General features: G+C 40.2%; 1 long non-coding RNA gene and 1 pseudogene across 1 annotated transcript in view; one reads left to right on the top strand and one right to left on the bottom strand.

The window, feature by feature from the left end:
- The window catches only part of LOC123569177 (uncharacterized), a 67,261-nt gene that overhangs the window by 2,147 nt on the left and 48,797 nt on the right, over nucleotides 1-16,317 (top strand). Inside the window, exon 2 of the long non-coding RNA XR_010581720.1 lies at nucleotides 613-731. This is a non-coding gene — a long non-coding RNA (uncharacterized lncRNA). The remainder of the gene's footprint in view (nucleotides 1-612; nucleotides 732-16,317) is intronic.
- LOC102135472 (breast carcinoma-amplified sequence 4 pseudogene) lies at nucleotides 13,893-15,014 on the bottom strand (annotated as a pseudogene).

Below are 16,317 nucleotides of genomic sequence, written 5' to 3'. Positions count from 1 at the left end.
AGGTCCATCAGTGCAAATAAAATAAAATGGTTGACATTTATATGGTGAAACTGATCAATGTAGACAGGCACTGTGAATAAATCAACCTTTAAAAGTCATAAAATCTGTTTTGTGTAATTTTATATACTTGGCAAAAGCATTTTTATAGAGTCACAATCTTTTAGAATTAGAAAGGCCTCCAATACTCATGTAACCCAGGTTTCTCATCTTATAACTTTAAGAAACAACGTCCAAAGACTTAGAAAACTTGACTCAGGTACCCATTTCCATCAGCTGAAAATGGAGAACCAGAAATATGTCTGCTAAGTTCAACTGCAAAGTCTTTTCCCAATAAGCAATGTGATTCCAACTAGATATAGATATAAATATAGAGATAGAGATAAAGATACAGTGCAACTATCGATAGTGAAATATTGTGTTGTACAAAGGTGGCACAATGACACCTCTCATTCCACATGCTCTTCTGCAATGGAAACTGCCATTACTCCATCAAAAGGTGGGGCCTATGTCTTCAGCACCTTGAATATGGGTTGGTCTTGTGATTGTTTTGACTAATAGAATATGTTGGAAATGATATTGTGCCAGTTCTAAACAAATCTTTTAACTCTTTAGGCAACTTCTGCTATCCGTGTCTTGGAATCCAGTCACCATGTAAAAAATATCACTGCCCTGAGACCACCCACCATGCTGTTCAGAAGCCCGAGCAAGTGAAGTCACCGTATACTAGAACAGTAAGAAGTCATGTGAAGGCAGAGAAAGAGAGAGAGGGAGAGAAAGAAGGATGAGGAGGAGGGAGAAGAAGAAGAGGAGAAAAAAGTTAAAAGGAGAGGGGACAGGAGAGAAAGGAAGGGCAGGGGAGGGGAAGAGGAGGGGAAGGGAGGAGAGAGGAAGGGAGGGGAGAGGAGGGCAAGAAGCACTGAGGTGCCAACCTGTGAGTTCAAAAGCCCTTGGATGGGCACGGTGGCTCACGGCTATAATCCCAGCACTTTGTGAGGCTGAGGCGGGCAGATTACGAGGTCAGGAGATCGAGATCATCCCAGCTAACACAGTGAAACCCCATCTCTACCAAAAAAATACAAAAAAAATTAGCCGGGCGTGGTGGCAGGCACCTGTAGTCCCAGCTACTCGGAAGGCTGAGGCAGGAGAATGGTGTGAACCTGGGAGGTGGAGCTTGCAGTGAGTGGAGATCTTGCCAGTGCACTCCAGCCTGGGCGACAGAGCGAGACGCAGTCTCAAAAAATAAAAAATGATAGTAAAAAAAAAAAGAAGCCCTCATCTTGGAAGTGCATCCTCCACCCTAAGCTGTCCCCAGTGGGTATCACATGGATCAGGGAAAAGCTGCCCAACCAAGCCCTTCAAAATTTCTAACACACAAAATTGTGAGAAAAGCCAATTGGCTGTTTTGCAGTATTAAAAGTTACAGGATAGCTTTTACACAGAAATAGATAATCAGGAAAAAATAATGTAGAGAAAATCACTTAGGCAAGAAACTTCAGAAAATGTTAAAAATATAGGTGGAAGGTTTTTTTCCTGGAGTAAGGAACATGGAAGGATGTTGTAGAAACAAAGCCTATATGGGGCTGATTTGAGTGCCCTCGTGGATACTAAGTAGTATGGACATTGCTGTACCTGTAAGCTAGATCCCTGAATATTTTGATTATTGCAGTGGTTAACATTATCTGAGCTATGAGAGTTAACAGTCCAGACTGGAGAGCCAGACTGCCTCTGTTCTAAGCCCATTCTCTTTCATACAAACTGTTAGCTTTAAGACAATTGCTTTGCCTCTATGTTTCAGTATATCCATCTATAAAATTGGTGTAATAATATTACCTACAGCATAAGGTGTTAGGAAGATTAAATGAATTAGTATTTGCATAGTGCTGAGGACAGTGACCAGCATAGAGATGCATTCAGTTTCAGTTAATCATTCAAAAATGATTGATTCAGACATCTCAGGGTATATATATAGGACTCATTCGTTTATTTTCTGGGGGAAGCGGTTGGGGTAGTTTTTATTTTTTGTTGTGGAAATATATATAACATAAAACTTACCATTGTAACCATTTTAAATTTATAGGCCAGTGGCATTAAGTATAATACATTTTTGTCATTGTGCAAACATCACCACCATTTATCTCCAGAACATTTTTATTTTCCCATACTGACACTCTATACCCATTAAACAATAACCTCCCATTTCCTCCTCCCCTTCACCCCTACAAACCCCTATTCTATTTTCTGTCTTTATGAATTTGACTATTCTAAGTACTACATACAAATGCAACCAGAAGTATTCACCCTTTTGTGACTGGATTATTTCACTTAGCATAACATTTTCAAGGTTCATCATGATGTAGCATGTGCCAGAATTTCTTTCCTTTTAAAGAATGAATAATATTCCATTGTATGTATATATCATATTTTGTTTATTCATTGATCTTCATCCATCTGTGGACACTGGGTTGCTTTCATCTTTTGACTATTGTAAATGATGTTGCTATGAGCATAAGTGTAGAAATATTTTTTTCCAGTGCCTGCCTGTAATGTTTTTGGGTATATACTCATAAGTAAAATTACTTCTTTCATGGTAATTCAAGTGGTAATCCTACCTTTATTATTTTTTGAGGAAACACCACACTGTTTTCCACAGTGGCTGCACCATTTTGCAATATCACCAGCAATGTGAGATTGTAACAAGGGTTATAATTTCTCCACATCCTCACCAACATTTGTTATTTAATATTTTAAGTTAATAGTCATCATAATGGATGGCTATTCATTCGTTTAACAAGTAATGATTTGAAATCTACTATGTAAGAGACAATGCATTAGGAGCTAGCCATACAAAAGGCAGACCTGGCCAGCTTGGTTGGTGAGACAGAAAAGTAATTAAGTGTTAGAAAGCCATGTAATAAGCGCCATGAGGCAGTAACCCCTCAAAAGGCATAGAGGAATGACAGCAGGACACCTAACACTACCCAGAGGGTTTCTTATAATAGGTGGTATTATTAGGTGGAAAATCAACCAAGGGAGGGCATTGGCTATGTGACAGCCACAGTATACAGCCAATGAAAAGGCTCTGAGGAAGCAGAGGGGTCATGGAATCATCAGCTCACTAAAAGTACTCTTATAGCCAGAGAGAAGAGTGTGGAGAGACTGGCGAGGAACAGGGCCTGAAGATAAACTGGGGTGGGTTCTGAAAAGCCACGTTTTAAATGTCCTCTTCCTGCCTAAATATATCTAGAAGTCCAAATTGCCAGTACCTCAACATGAGACCTTACTTGGAAATAGGATTATTGCAGATGTGATTAGTGAAGATGAGATCATACTGGAGGAGAGTGGGCCCCTAATTCAACACACATAGTGTTCTTATAAGAAGATGGTCCTGTGAAGACAGAGACATACAAGGAGAATGCCCTGAGATTATGAAGATTGGAATGATGCATTTACAAGCCAACCGTTGCTGACAACTGCTGGCAAGCTCCCAGGAGGTAGGAAGAGGCAAGGAAGTATTTCCCTAAAAGTTTCAGAGGGGCCATGCCCTGCCAATACCTTAATTTCAAACTTACAGCCTCCAGAACTGTGGAAAACATAAACTTCTGTTGTTTAAGTCACTAGGTTTGTGGCACTTTGTTGTGGAAGCTCTAGGAAACTAACACATGATGTAACAAACAGTGGAAGTTATCCTAGAAAAAGATGATGGGCCAGTGAAGAAAGATTAGGAACAAGACAGAGAAACTCGTGAGGCTAGTTGGAAAGTCAGAGAGGTGTTTTACATAGTGAGTACAGGGACGGTGGACTCAGATAGACAAACGGAAGAGCTGTGAGATGTTTAGTCCAACAAACACTAGGATTCAGCCATAATAATAATACCAATAAGACTAAAATGATGGTGATGATAGTTAAGAACAAATATTTACTAACTACTTGCTCTTTGCCAAATACTGAGATAAACATTTAATTCTGAATTATTTATTTTGCAAAACACACCTACAATGTAGCACTATTTTTTTACATCTGCCATTATAAGGAAAGCAAGTTTATTTTTTCCTTTTCAATTCTTTTATTTTTTGAGACAGGATCTTGGTCTGTCACCCAGGCTGGAGAGCAGTTGCTTAGTCAGGGCTCACTGCAGACTTGAACCCCTGAGCTCAAGTGATCCTCCTGCCTCAGCCTCCTCAGTAGCTGGGATTACAGGCTCGCATCACCATCTCTGCTAATGAAAGCAAGTTTTGAAGAAGGTTTGTCCAAAAATAAATGGAGATGGATTCTGACTGAATCAGATTTTCTGCAGAGCCTGCATTCAGAGCCATTTATCTCTACTATTTTCATCAAAATGAATAATAGAGGGGTGAGAAAAAAGAATTAAGAATATATTTATATGGATAAATTAAAAATTGCTAAAGCTTAGAAGATTAGGTGAAGAAGAAATGGATGGCGTCATTCAAACAAACAAGAGTGTTGAAATTTGGAGCAGGTGCAGGCCCATGAAGAAGGAAACTGAGTCCTTCTCTTTTGGGGACAACAAATTGCATCATGTCCCCACCCCTGAATGAGCCTGCTCATTTCCTCTGGGTGTTGTCCCCCATCCTGTTTCAGCCACTCCATGAATGACGTGCAGCTGCACTCCCTTCCCCGTGTTCCAGGAAAGCATCTGGAAATAAACAGCACTTAGCCCTGCTGCAGAGACAAAGGCATTGTTTCTTTAATAACACGTCTCTTTGGAAACCGTCTCCAGACCTACTTCACAAGCCCGGGGGTGCTGACCCCGACATGATGTAGCTTGCTCAGTTCTTCTGGGAAAAGGAGCCTGTGGGAGATACAGCGGCTCCCTAAAGAGAAAGCAAGTTGAGATTTGGAGGGGACTTTGGTCCCCTTAGAATGCAACAGGCAGGTACTTACTTAAGAATGCAGATGGTGAGATCCACAGTTTATTTAACCGTGTGTGTGTGTGTGTGTGTGTGTGTGTGTGTGTGTGTGCGTGCGCGCCCGCGCGCGCGCGTGTTTGCAAGCATGCTGTTACCTGGAAACCCAGGAGAAGTGAAACATCACTCCAACCAGTGTAATAATGACAGCATACTCTGAAATAACACCTGCTGATATTTATATCATACAGGTGACACTGTTGGGAAGGTAGGAGGTACTGTTTATTGAGTACATGCTAGGCACATTGTTTATCTCATTTCCTGTATATGCTTCAGTTAACTGCTGCAAAAAAAAAAAAATAAATAAAATAAATGAAAACATCAACCATGAAACCTCAGAGGCAAATAAAATAAACGCTCAAATTTATTCATGAGGCTAGAGTCATCTGGTCAGTTCTACTGTTCTGAGCTGATCTCGGTGGGGCTCAGTCAAGAGTGGTCAACAGTGTTTGCGCCAGGCAGCTATGCAGATCGGAGGAGGGCGCTTACATGTCTGAAGGCTTGGCTGGGATGACCAGGCTGATTGAGCACTGTTCCACTTGCTACTTTCTTCAGCAGTCTGTCTTAGGCATGTTCTCATGGGGAAGGCTGAGAAGTAAAAGAGGAAGCATTAACACATAAAGACATGTTGGAGTCTCTCCTTGTGTGACATTTTCTATGTCTCCATTGACCAAAGAAAGTTAAAGGGCTAAGGTAGAAGTCAGCATGGGTGGTGTGGTGGTTAATACTGAGTGTCAACTTAATTGGATTGAAGGATGCAAAGTATTGTTCCTGGGTGTGTCTGTGAGGGTGTTGCCAAAGGAGATTAACATTTGAGTTAGTGGACTGGGAGCGGCAGACCCACCCACAATCCAGGTAGGCACCATCTAATCAGCTGCCAGAGCATCCAGAATAAAAAGCAGGCAGAAGAACCTGGAGAGATTAGACTGGCTTAGCCTCCCAGCCTCCATCTTTCTCCCATGCTGGATGCTTCCTGCCCTTAAACATTTGACTCCAAGTTCTTCAGCTTTGGGACTCGGACTGGCTTCCTTGCTCCTCAGCTTGCTGATGGCCTATTGTAAGACTTTGTGATAGTCTGAGTTAATACTCCTTAATAAGCTTGCCTTTATATATACATCTATCCTATTAGTTCTGTTCTTCTAGAGAACCCTGATTAATATAGGAGGGCACAAAAGGTTACAGAGTGGGTCCAGATACCAGAGGCTGTGGATACATAGATGTCTTTAGTGGGATCACTGATGCAATCAAGCTACTGCTGTATAGTTTTACAAACAATCCTTGCAAAAATTATGACAATTTTAGAAACAAGAAGCTCAGAAGCCATTTAATGTCATTATTTAACACCACACAGCAAGGATGTTAGAGAGCTGGGACTTTAAGTCATGATAATGCTTGCCTATCTTTCTGTCTGTTTGTATATTTGTTTGTCTCATTCCACCAAATGATAGGAAACTAGGATCTGACAGAATGAAGGTAGAGATGCTTGAAAGCAAGGGATACCAAGCCAGTGTGATGACCTGTAACCCAAGTGTTAGTTACGTCAGATTTGGTTATATGTCATCTCCATACCCTAAGGTACTTCCAGAGCACTCTATACTTCTTCATAATACTCTTCATATCTGTACATTTTTTTCATTGTCTGTTTTCCCTCTAGAGCAAGGATTAGCCCACTTTTTCTAGATATGGCTGGATAATACATATCATAGGCTTTGTGGACCACACAGTCTGTGTTGTTATTACTCCACTCTACCCCTTTACCAAAGAAGCAGCATTGAAAATAAACAAATGAATTTTTTTTTATAACACATGCCTGTATTATAGAAAACTATAGAAACAGGTGGTGGACTGAATTTGATTCATGGACCATTAATTGCTGACCCTTGTTCTAAGGTACAAACTCCAGATCGATAAGGATTTTGTCCATGTTGTTTTCTCCTGGATTCCTGGAATCAGCATAATAATGTTACATATTGGGTATAAAATAGATATTTGTTCCACAAATCAAGAAGTGTAGTCTTACAGGCTGGGCCATTCTTGGACAATGGATGTGGAATGTCTATGATTTGCAGATGTCAACATTTAAACTTAAGACTGTTATCACTTTACCATTCATGGAACCAAGTCTGCAGCATAGACAAGTTTTGTTTAGAAACTGTAGCAGACTTAAACCTCAGTTTAGATGCCATAAAAAAAAGTGAATGTAAGGACATCTAGGGAGAGCCGGGGATGGGAAATCTAGCATAGATTTCAGCTTGTCTGGAAGTCTAAGTAGTCAAACTTATTGTATTTCTTTAACTGTCATAAAACATACCACAACGTCAGTGACTTAAATTAACACAAACATGTTATTCTACAGCTTATAGGTCAGAAGTCTGACAAGATTTTCACTGGGTTAAAATCAAGATGTCAGGAAGGTTGTATTCCTATCTGGATCTGGCAGAACATCTGTGTCCTTGTTTTGTCCAGCTTCTAGAGACCACCTAATTTCTTAGTTTATGCCTCCCTTATTCCATCTTCAACGCCAATGATACTGCATCTTTCTGACCATTCTTCCATAGTCATAACTCTTTCTTATCACAGTCAGCAAATATTCTCTACTTTTAAGAACCCATGTAATTAGATTCGACCTACCCAGATAAGAATCTGATATTCAATCAAAGAACATAATGTAAACATTTTCTATAAATATGTAGCTACTAAAAAAATCTTACTTTCTGAAGATGCAATGGTATTGGAATTTCCATTATTGATTGTTTGCTTTTTGTTAATATTATCCTTCCCTTGCAGAATCTAGGGTTATAAATCCCTTCATTCTCTCTCAAGAGAGCTCCCTGACACTTCTCTTTACTAACAAAACAAACCAGATATAGCACAACAGTACTGAAAATGTTGAATAGAAGAAGGAAGGATAACTGTAATCCACAGCTTTCAAAACACAGACCTCAGTGAGCTGAATGCGATGGTGCTGGCAGACTGAGCCTAGATAATTCCTGCGTCTCAAGATTTCTTAGCTGCAGATTGTGAGCTGCAGATAAGCCCAGTGCTTATACTGATGATTCCCTAGAGATGGAAGAGGCTGCATAGACATGAACTAGGATAGACAGAAATCAGAACTTATTTGATTGTGTAAAATTTCCTAGAATTAACAGGAAATATTGAATGAAGACATTCAATATTTGTCTTGATGTTCTTGATTCATTACCTATAGTTTTGAATTTAATGTAGAAATCCATGGGCATTTTAGGAATAAGAGAGGAGATACCATTTGAAACTGAATTCCTAAGAAAGCTAGAATATTTTTTTTAAATCAAGAAAAATTGGGTTACTGTGTTTAAGTCTCAGTTTCTGCTTTTGTTATGATTGGATTTTTATTATCTCTACTGACCTCCGTGGATCTTAGTTCCTTCAATAATCAAATAAGAATAATACCAATACTTACCTCATAGATTTGCTATAAAAATTAAATTATGTCTGTTAAGTATTTAGCATCAAATCATTTTTCAATAAATATTGGTAATTCCAATTACATATTAATTAAAAGGACCCAGGGTACCAGGTTAGCATAAGAGTGCATCAAATTCAGACATTCAGGTTTCCCAGGGGTAGCTTGAAGGTATTTGCATTAAGAAAGTAAGCCTCAGAAGAAAAAAGCTGAGAAAGTGGAGTGAGCACATTGATAAACAGTTCTACATGGAAGCAATTCCAGCTTGAGAACCCTTAGGCTGTCTTCTCTATCTTTGGTTGACTATCAAACACCAGAGATATGGCTTTTTACAGCAACAGACAGAGACAAATTATGCTCTGGATGAGGTAGGGTTTTCTTTAACTACAGTTGAAGTCAAGGTGGGTCAACTTACTGTCAGAATAAAGCCCAAGAAAGCTTGATACATTTAAAGTAAAAGACAAATTGCAGCATGTGTGTGCACACCTGTGTGTACATGCATGTGTGCACAAATACATGCATGCATGTGTGTATATAGTCCAAGTAAAACAGATGTATTTGTGGAAGATAAATCCTGCCCTGTCTTTCCTTTCTAGTATTTATTAAGTCAACCAGGCACTTTTCCAACTCACTTCATTCTCCATTGCCCATTTATTCCACTTATTGAATCTTTAGGGGATCTCCAGAGAGCACCCACCAATTGTGTCGATCATGCCTAGGGCTGCACAACTGTCAAAGAACGTAATACCATAAACTCCATTCAGATCCATTACAAAGTACTTCTTTCTTCTAAATGACTTATGGTGGTAACTGGTTTGAAAAAACAGCTTAGGAAAGGTATTTAGCCAATTTTTGAGATTTAAATTTGAAACAATAAAATAAAGAAAGCATAAAAAATTTCCTGCATTAAAATAGTGTACTTTTGGCACACACTCTAAAAATTTATCAAATCAATTAACACATTTTTATTTGTAATAGTTCTTAGAATTTTATAGTGGTTTTCTCATAAACATAAACCTAACTGAAGAGAAAAATAATCCCAACTCTAGGTAAGACAGATGCAATTATACACATTTAACAAATGAAAAAAAATTATAACCATACCTATCTAAATATTCAGAGGGTACTTTGTACTGACTTTATATTTTCTAAATTCACCTCCTCTATATATGACTCTCATGAGACCAAGACAACCTAAGAATTGAATCCAGGACACTGGAGCTCTAATTACAACCCTTGTAGTTATTTCACAAGGTAGTTTCACTGCAAGAAAGGGCTATTAATGGCTGTCAATTTAGGTGGTAAATCTTTCCCAAATGCATTTGGAAATGCATACGGGTGCCTTCTCCATAGTTATGCTACTACTATTCAATAGGAAATTAATATTGGGGGACCAAAAATTGGTAAATTATCTGCAATCAGTGACTTGTACAGTACAAGCTGGAATCACCCTGCAAAATTTGCCAACATCTCACCCAGTGAGAATCTTTGGAGTAAGTCATGCATATGGTGATTTGGAGTGCTCATATGCAACTCCGTGACTTGAGCACTTGCTTTTAACAACAGGGAAAAGGATTACTTCATAAAATGGGCCTATAAGATACAAGCAAAAGGTCAGGGTGTGAAGTCCAAAGAAAATGCATACTCAGAATAGCGTCTTGAGAAAAGTGTTAATTGTAAGGTTCACAGAGGTCAATTCCACATATTAACACTGGTAGATGTTAATTAGCACATTCAGATTTCATGAGAATTTTACTGCCAATGCTACTTTGAGTTTCGTTAGTTTGGTGGAATGTATGTGTCCAGAAAGTAATGGTTAGTAGAATAGCTGGGAGGGGAGGGCTTGTTGAAATCCTTCAATGCACCTACTGAAACATTTCATGGGAGCCCTCTGTAACTACGGCATACTGGAAGAACCAAGCACTATGGTCCCCACAGTAAGAGGCAGTGAATTGAAAGAGTGATTTAGGGCCTGTTAACACAAATGAGAGAAGACAGCCTGCCCTATGTGTGACAGTCTCTCTACAAAGTTTAGACAAGGCAAAGAAGTTTCTTTTCTCTCTGTCATCCTCTCTCTGCAGCCAGCAGATGAGTATTTCATAGTGGAATAATTCAAAGTGAAAGAACCCATGGGTAATGCACCAACAGTCATCGAAGGTTCCTTAAACCACTTGATCTCACTGGAGCATCCACATGCCATATCTGCCCTTTTGTAGACAAATTTCAGGCATTCAATTGGATTTAAATCTTTCTCTCCATCCTGTCTTTCTCTGTCCCTAGATCCTGATAGGATTATCTAGCACTGAGCAAGGCACTAGCATAAGTTTTAAAAAAGACTCTTTCACATTCTGCTTCAGTGCTTAAGTCAGAATCTGACCAGTCTCACACTCAGAATTTCATATCCCTTTATTCATCAAGGCCTAAGTAGTTGTACATATAGTTAAGGATGTTGCAGCCAAATGCCTTCTCCACAAAAGTAAACTTTTAAAATAAATGATATTGACACGTATTATAACACTTAAATATGTATTGCAAAAACATATAGTATATAAGACATTGTGCATATTAGGTCTTCAACAAATGCCTTTGCAATAAATAAAATTTCTTTGAATTTATGCTTTATTTGACTAGTAAGTAATGAGCTAAGAAACAAATCTCATCAGTTAAGTAATAGAGAAAAATTTGAACATCCAAGACTCATGAAGAAACATCTTCCTAAATGATGGGAATCAAACATTACATCTGTTTGTATTACTTAAAACATTTCCAATTATGGAGGGAAAACAATGAATCAAATTGTTATATTTTAATGCTGTGACATGCACTCTACTTTTAATCTATATGCATTCAGTTTTCTATTATACATTCCAGACTGGCTCATGTGCTTGGTAAAAATCAAATTCTATTTGGATTCTTGGACAAGCCATTAATGCCTTACCATACCCACAGAAAATCACATTCAGCACCATGGACAACACAGAATTGCTCCTTTCTGAACCACAGCTGTTTGCTGAATGATTTTTTTTTCTCCTACTAAAACATCCAGACACACGTCTGTCTCTTAATTGCAGGAGGGGTTGTTACAAGACATCTTGAATTTTAACAACCGATTTTAAAATGAAGAAAATGCACTAAAAAGAGAACTAGGGGAAATCTTAATTACTTTTGCAGAATTCAAAAATTGACACCCCAGAAAGTATAAAAAGGCCTTCCGAGGCAGACATTGATACTTTACAGATGGAAAAAAAAATGAGGGGTGGGGGCAGATAGTCATCAATGACTAACAAACAGAAGATATTAGAGGAGGTACTCAGACAATTATGAAAGAATGGGAAAACGAGACTGACAGTGTTATCATTGTAAATGCATCAAGGCACACTGGAGGAAGTAAAATTTACATATGGGGTAGCAAAAATAGTTTGAGAATTTGGTCTCATAAGGGAAGAAGGAATCCCCATGGTTTTCTAATACCAAAATCATAAATAGTAGCAAACTTGTGGTCAGTTCTTCAGTTTTTATTAAAGAGACAGGAGGTGAAAGACAACTCAATAGTAGAGTTTCTTCATGAATAATGCCTTAGAAATAGTAATTACAAAATATTTCAGATTAGTTTGTAACAAACATACAATCTTGATTTAAAAATGTGTGATGTTCACTTCCTCTATCCATTCCATTCCCTGTGGATAAGGTAGTCACTTGTTTTTAGATTTCTGTTGATTTCTTTATGAATACATGCATTTATCAAATATTTATTAAATGCCTCCTATATTTTAGGAAGTTTGGTAGGTAATAAGTACACGAGAGTGTTCAGGACATAGTGCATATCCTATAGAAACTCAACTGTTGGAAAAATGCAGACAATCATGTTGGTCAAGAGCAACACATTCTCATGGTAGAAAGTAAATAAATACTGATTTTCTTCTGATTTTCGTTTGCATGCATTATGTACAAAATGTATACTGTGCCTAGTTTCATTGAATTGTATAACCTCCTTCTGCACACCTGAGTAGCTTTTTAATGTCTGTATAGTTCAAAGTCCCTCTCCCTGTTTCAACAGAATTGATTTCTCTTTTCTGCTTTCTGCTAAGAATAATATGCTTGTTATTGTTTATTTTATATTTAATATATGTTTAGATATGCTTTTTTGTTTATGATATCAATATATGATGAGGAATTTTTAAGAGAAAAGATGATCAACTGAAGAAGAAGCTTTAAGTTTTATTAAAATACAAAATACTGCAAAATATTTTTAAAGTTTATTAATTAAGCAATTCCTTCCAGATAATTTGTGCTTTTTATGAAGTCTAAAAACCTTAAATTCAAAATAATTGTGGTGATTTTTATAAATAGTTGTTATTATAGTGGTACTATATGAGGATATTCTTGCATTGCTATAAAGAAAAACCTGAGGCTGGGCGCGGTGGCTCACGCCAGTAATCCCAGCACTTTGGGAGGCCCAGGAGAGTGGATGACGAGGTCAGGAGATCGAGACCATACTGGCTAATACGGGGAGAGCCCGTCTCTACTAAAAAATGCAGAAAAAAAAATCAGCTGGGTGCGGTGGCGGGCGCCTGTAGTCCCAGCTACTCGTGAGGCTGAGGCAGGAGAATGGCGTGAATCCGGGAGGCGGAGCTTGCAGTGAGCTGAGATTGCACCACTGCACTCCAGCCTGGGCGACAGAGCAAGATTCCATCTGTCTCAAAAAACAAAAACAAAAACAAAAACAAAAACAAAACAAAAACCTGAGACTGGGTAATTTATAAAGAAAAGAGGTTTAATTGACCTCACAATTCTGTAGGCTTTATAGAAAGCATGGTGCTGGCATCTGCTTGGCTTCTGGTGACACCCAGGGAGCTTTCAATCACGGCAGAAGGTGAAGGCAACAGGCATATCACTTGTTGAAAGCAGCAGCAAGAGACAGGGCAAGAGATATCACACACTTTTTCTTTTTTTTTTTTTTTTGAGACGGAGTCTCGCTCTGTCGCCCAGGCTGGAGTGTAGTGGCCGGATCTTGGCTCACTGCAAGCTCCGCCTCCCGGGTTCACGCCATTCTCCTGCCTCAGCCTCCCGAGTAGCTGGGACTACAGGCGCCCGCCACCTCGCCCGGCTAGTTTTTTGTATTTTTTAGTAGAGATGGGGTTTCACCGTGTTAGCCAGGATGGTCTCGATCTCCTGACCTCGTGATCCACCCGTCTCGGCCTCCCAAAGTGCTGGGATTACAGGCTTGAGCCACCACGCCCGGCCTATCACACACTTTTAAACAACCAGATTTCCTGTGAACTCAGAGCAAGAGCTTGCTTATCACCAAGGGGCTGGCCCAAGACATTCATGAGGGATCCACCCCCATGATCAAAGCACCTCTCACCATGCCCCACTCCCAGCCCTGGAGGTTGTATTTCAAAATGAGATGGGAGTGAGGACAAATATCCAAACTATATCAGGTAGTAACAGGTAATGAAAAATACCCTTTGACCTCTATAGGCAATGTAATATATTAAGTGCTTTACTTGCTCTATCTTACTTAATTTTTTTTTTTTTTTTTTAGCTCTCGACACCTTTATTGGAAGGATCCTCAAGGCTGTGGGCACCGAGGTCTAGAGGCAACACAACCAGCACCCATCCACCCATCCACCCACCACAGTGGCAGAGCGCACCCCGTGCAAAACCCCATCACAGAGAGGACCATGGAGCTGCTACAAAGCCATCATGGAGAGAAGGAAAGTCCCCACTGTCCATCAGCCCCGGCCAGGCCTGGCCCCTCAACCCCTGTAGAACCCCAGGCAGGCCAACGTGGGAGGCACCACACGTGGGTTCCAACTGCTTCTCCAAACCCTGTAGTCTCACATGAGGCAGGGAGGAAATCCGAAAATGGCAGCAGCCTGGGCGCGGAGGCTGCTGCCCGTGATCCCACCACTTCGGAAGGCCAAGGCAGGTGGATCACTTGAGCCCAGGAGTTTGAGATCAGCCTGGACAACATAGTGAGAGCCCATCTCGACATTTAAAAAAATCTCTTTAAAATACAAAATAAACAGCAATACAAAGAAAAAAACGCCCAAGCTGCAGCATGTACACAATGTCACTTTTCCAGCATTCCTGATGGGAAGACCACAAAGCTCACAAAGGCCGAGGGCAGGTGCGGGGGTGGTGCTGTGCCTCCCTGGTGTCCGCAGGAAAATAGTCCTCCGTCCTGTACAGCGTGGGCAGCTCATACGTCACGGGTACTGGTGCAGGTGACTTGTTCCTGAAGGAGGGGAGCCCTGCGGATCCCAGCCACCTCCGCAGGGCCTGCGGGAAGGCCCCATGGTCCCGCTCAGTCTGAAGTACGTCCGCTTCCAGGAATGCGACATGGTGTCCGACCATCTTGACGAAGGCCTCTAGCCGGTCCACTATGGCGTAGATGCCACGCATTTCTGTCAGTTTGGCCTTAAGGACTGGGATGTTTTCCTCCAGGATCTGTGACGTATCACTCCTGATCAGGTCAGCCAGGCTGCAAAACTCTTCCAGCCTGAGGAGCATGGCCTCGATGGTCTCCTCCACCTCCTTCGCCTCGGCCCCAGGCTCGGGGGTCAGGAAGAGCGCGAGCTCCCGCGCTCCGCTGCGCACGGGCTCGGATCGGCGTTCACAAGCAGCATCAGGAGGGCGGCGGGGTCCGGTTGACGGAGGCTGCCTGGGAGCCCGTGGTTGCGCCCGGGCCTCCACTTAATCTTTATTTAATCATCACACTTTGTGAGGCACGTATTTTTCTATTTTTATGTCATAAATATGAGAACTGGGACTTATAGAGCTTACGTAATTTACCCAAAGTCAAGCAGTTGGTAAATGTCTCAGTCCATTTGAGCAACTAGAAAAATATACCTTAGGCTAGATAATTCATAAACAATAGAATTTTTTCTCATTGTTCTATTGGCTGAAGAGTTCAAGATCAAGGTTTTGGTAGATTTGGTGTCTGGAAAGAACTTGCTTTCTACTTCAACATGGAACTGTCTTGCTGAGTCATCTGGAGGAGAAGAGATGAACACTGTGTCCTCAAATGGCAGAAGGGCAAAAAGAAACAAACTCACTTCCCCAGGCCCTTTAAAAGGGGACTGGTCCCATCCATGAGGGCTTTGCCATCATGGCTTCATCATCTATCAAAGGCTCACTTCTGAATACCAACACCTTTGGGTTTAAGTTCTAACACAGGGATTTTTAAAAGATGCATCTATTCAAACCATAGTGGTATGGATGTTATTTTAAAATTATTATTAAATACTTTATTTATTAGATCAATTTTAGTTCCCAGCAAAATTGAGATGAAGGTATATAGATTTCCCACATATCCCTTGACTCCATACATGTATGGCCTCCCTCATTATCAACATCTGCCACCAGAGTGGTACATTGATGACAATTGAACTGTTGTTGACACCATGAACATTCAAAGTTCATAACTTATATTAGGGTTGAATATTAGTGTTGTACATTATATGGGTTTGAACAAATGTATAATGACATGTATTTACAATTATAATATCATACAGATCATTTATGTTATCTGCCCTAAAAATCACCTGTGCTCTGCCTATTTTTCCTCTCCACTGTCCAACCACCACAACCACTAATCTTTTTACTGTTTCCATGGTTTTACATTCTCCAGAATGTCATATTGTTGGAATCATATAGTATGCAGCCTTTTCATCTCGGTTTCTTTCACTTAGTAATATGCGTTTAAGATTTGTATTAGTCAGGATTCTCTAAAGAGACAGGACTAATAGGACAGATGTATACACGAAGGAGAGTTTATTAAGGAGTATTGACCCATATGATCACGAGTTCAAGTCCCACAATAGGCCATCTGCAAACTGACGAGCAAGGAAGCCAGTCCGAGTTCCAAAACCTCAAAAGTAGGAAAGCCGACAGTGCAACCTTCAGTGAGTGGCTGAAGGCTCCAGAGCCCCTGGCAAACCACTG

The sequence above is a fragment of the Macaca fascicularis genome, chromosome 15 (genome assembly GCF_037993035.2).
Source record: "Macaca fascicularis isolate 582-1 chromosome 15, T2T-MFA8v1.1".
NCBI classification, from domain to species: domain Eukaryota; kingdom Metazoa; phylum Chordata; class Mammalia; order Primates; family Cercopithecidae; genus Macaca; species Macaca fascicularis.
This window is presented reverse-complemented; position numbering and strand designations above follow the sequence as displayed.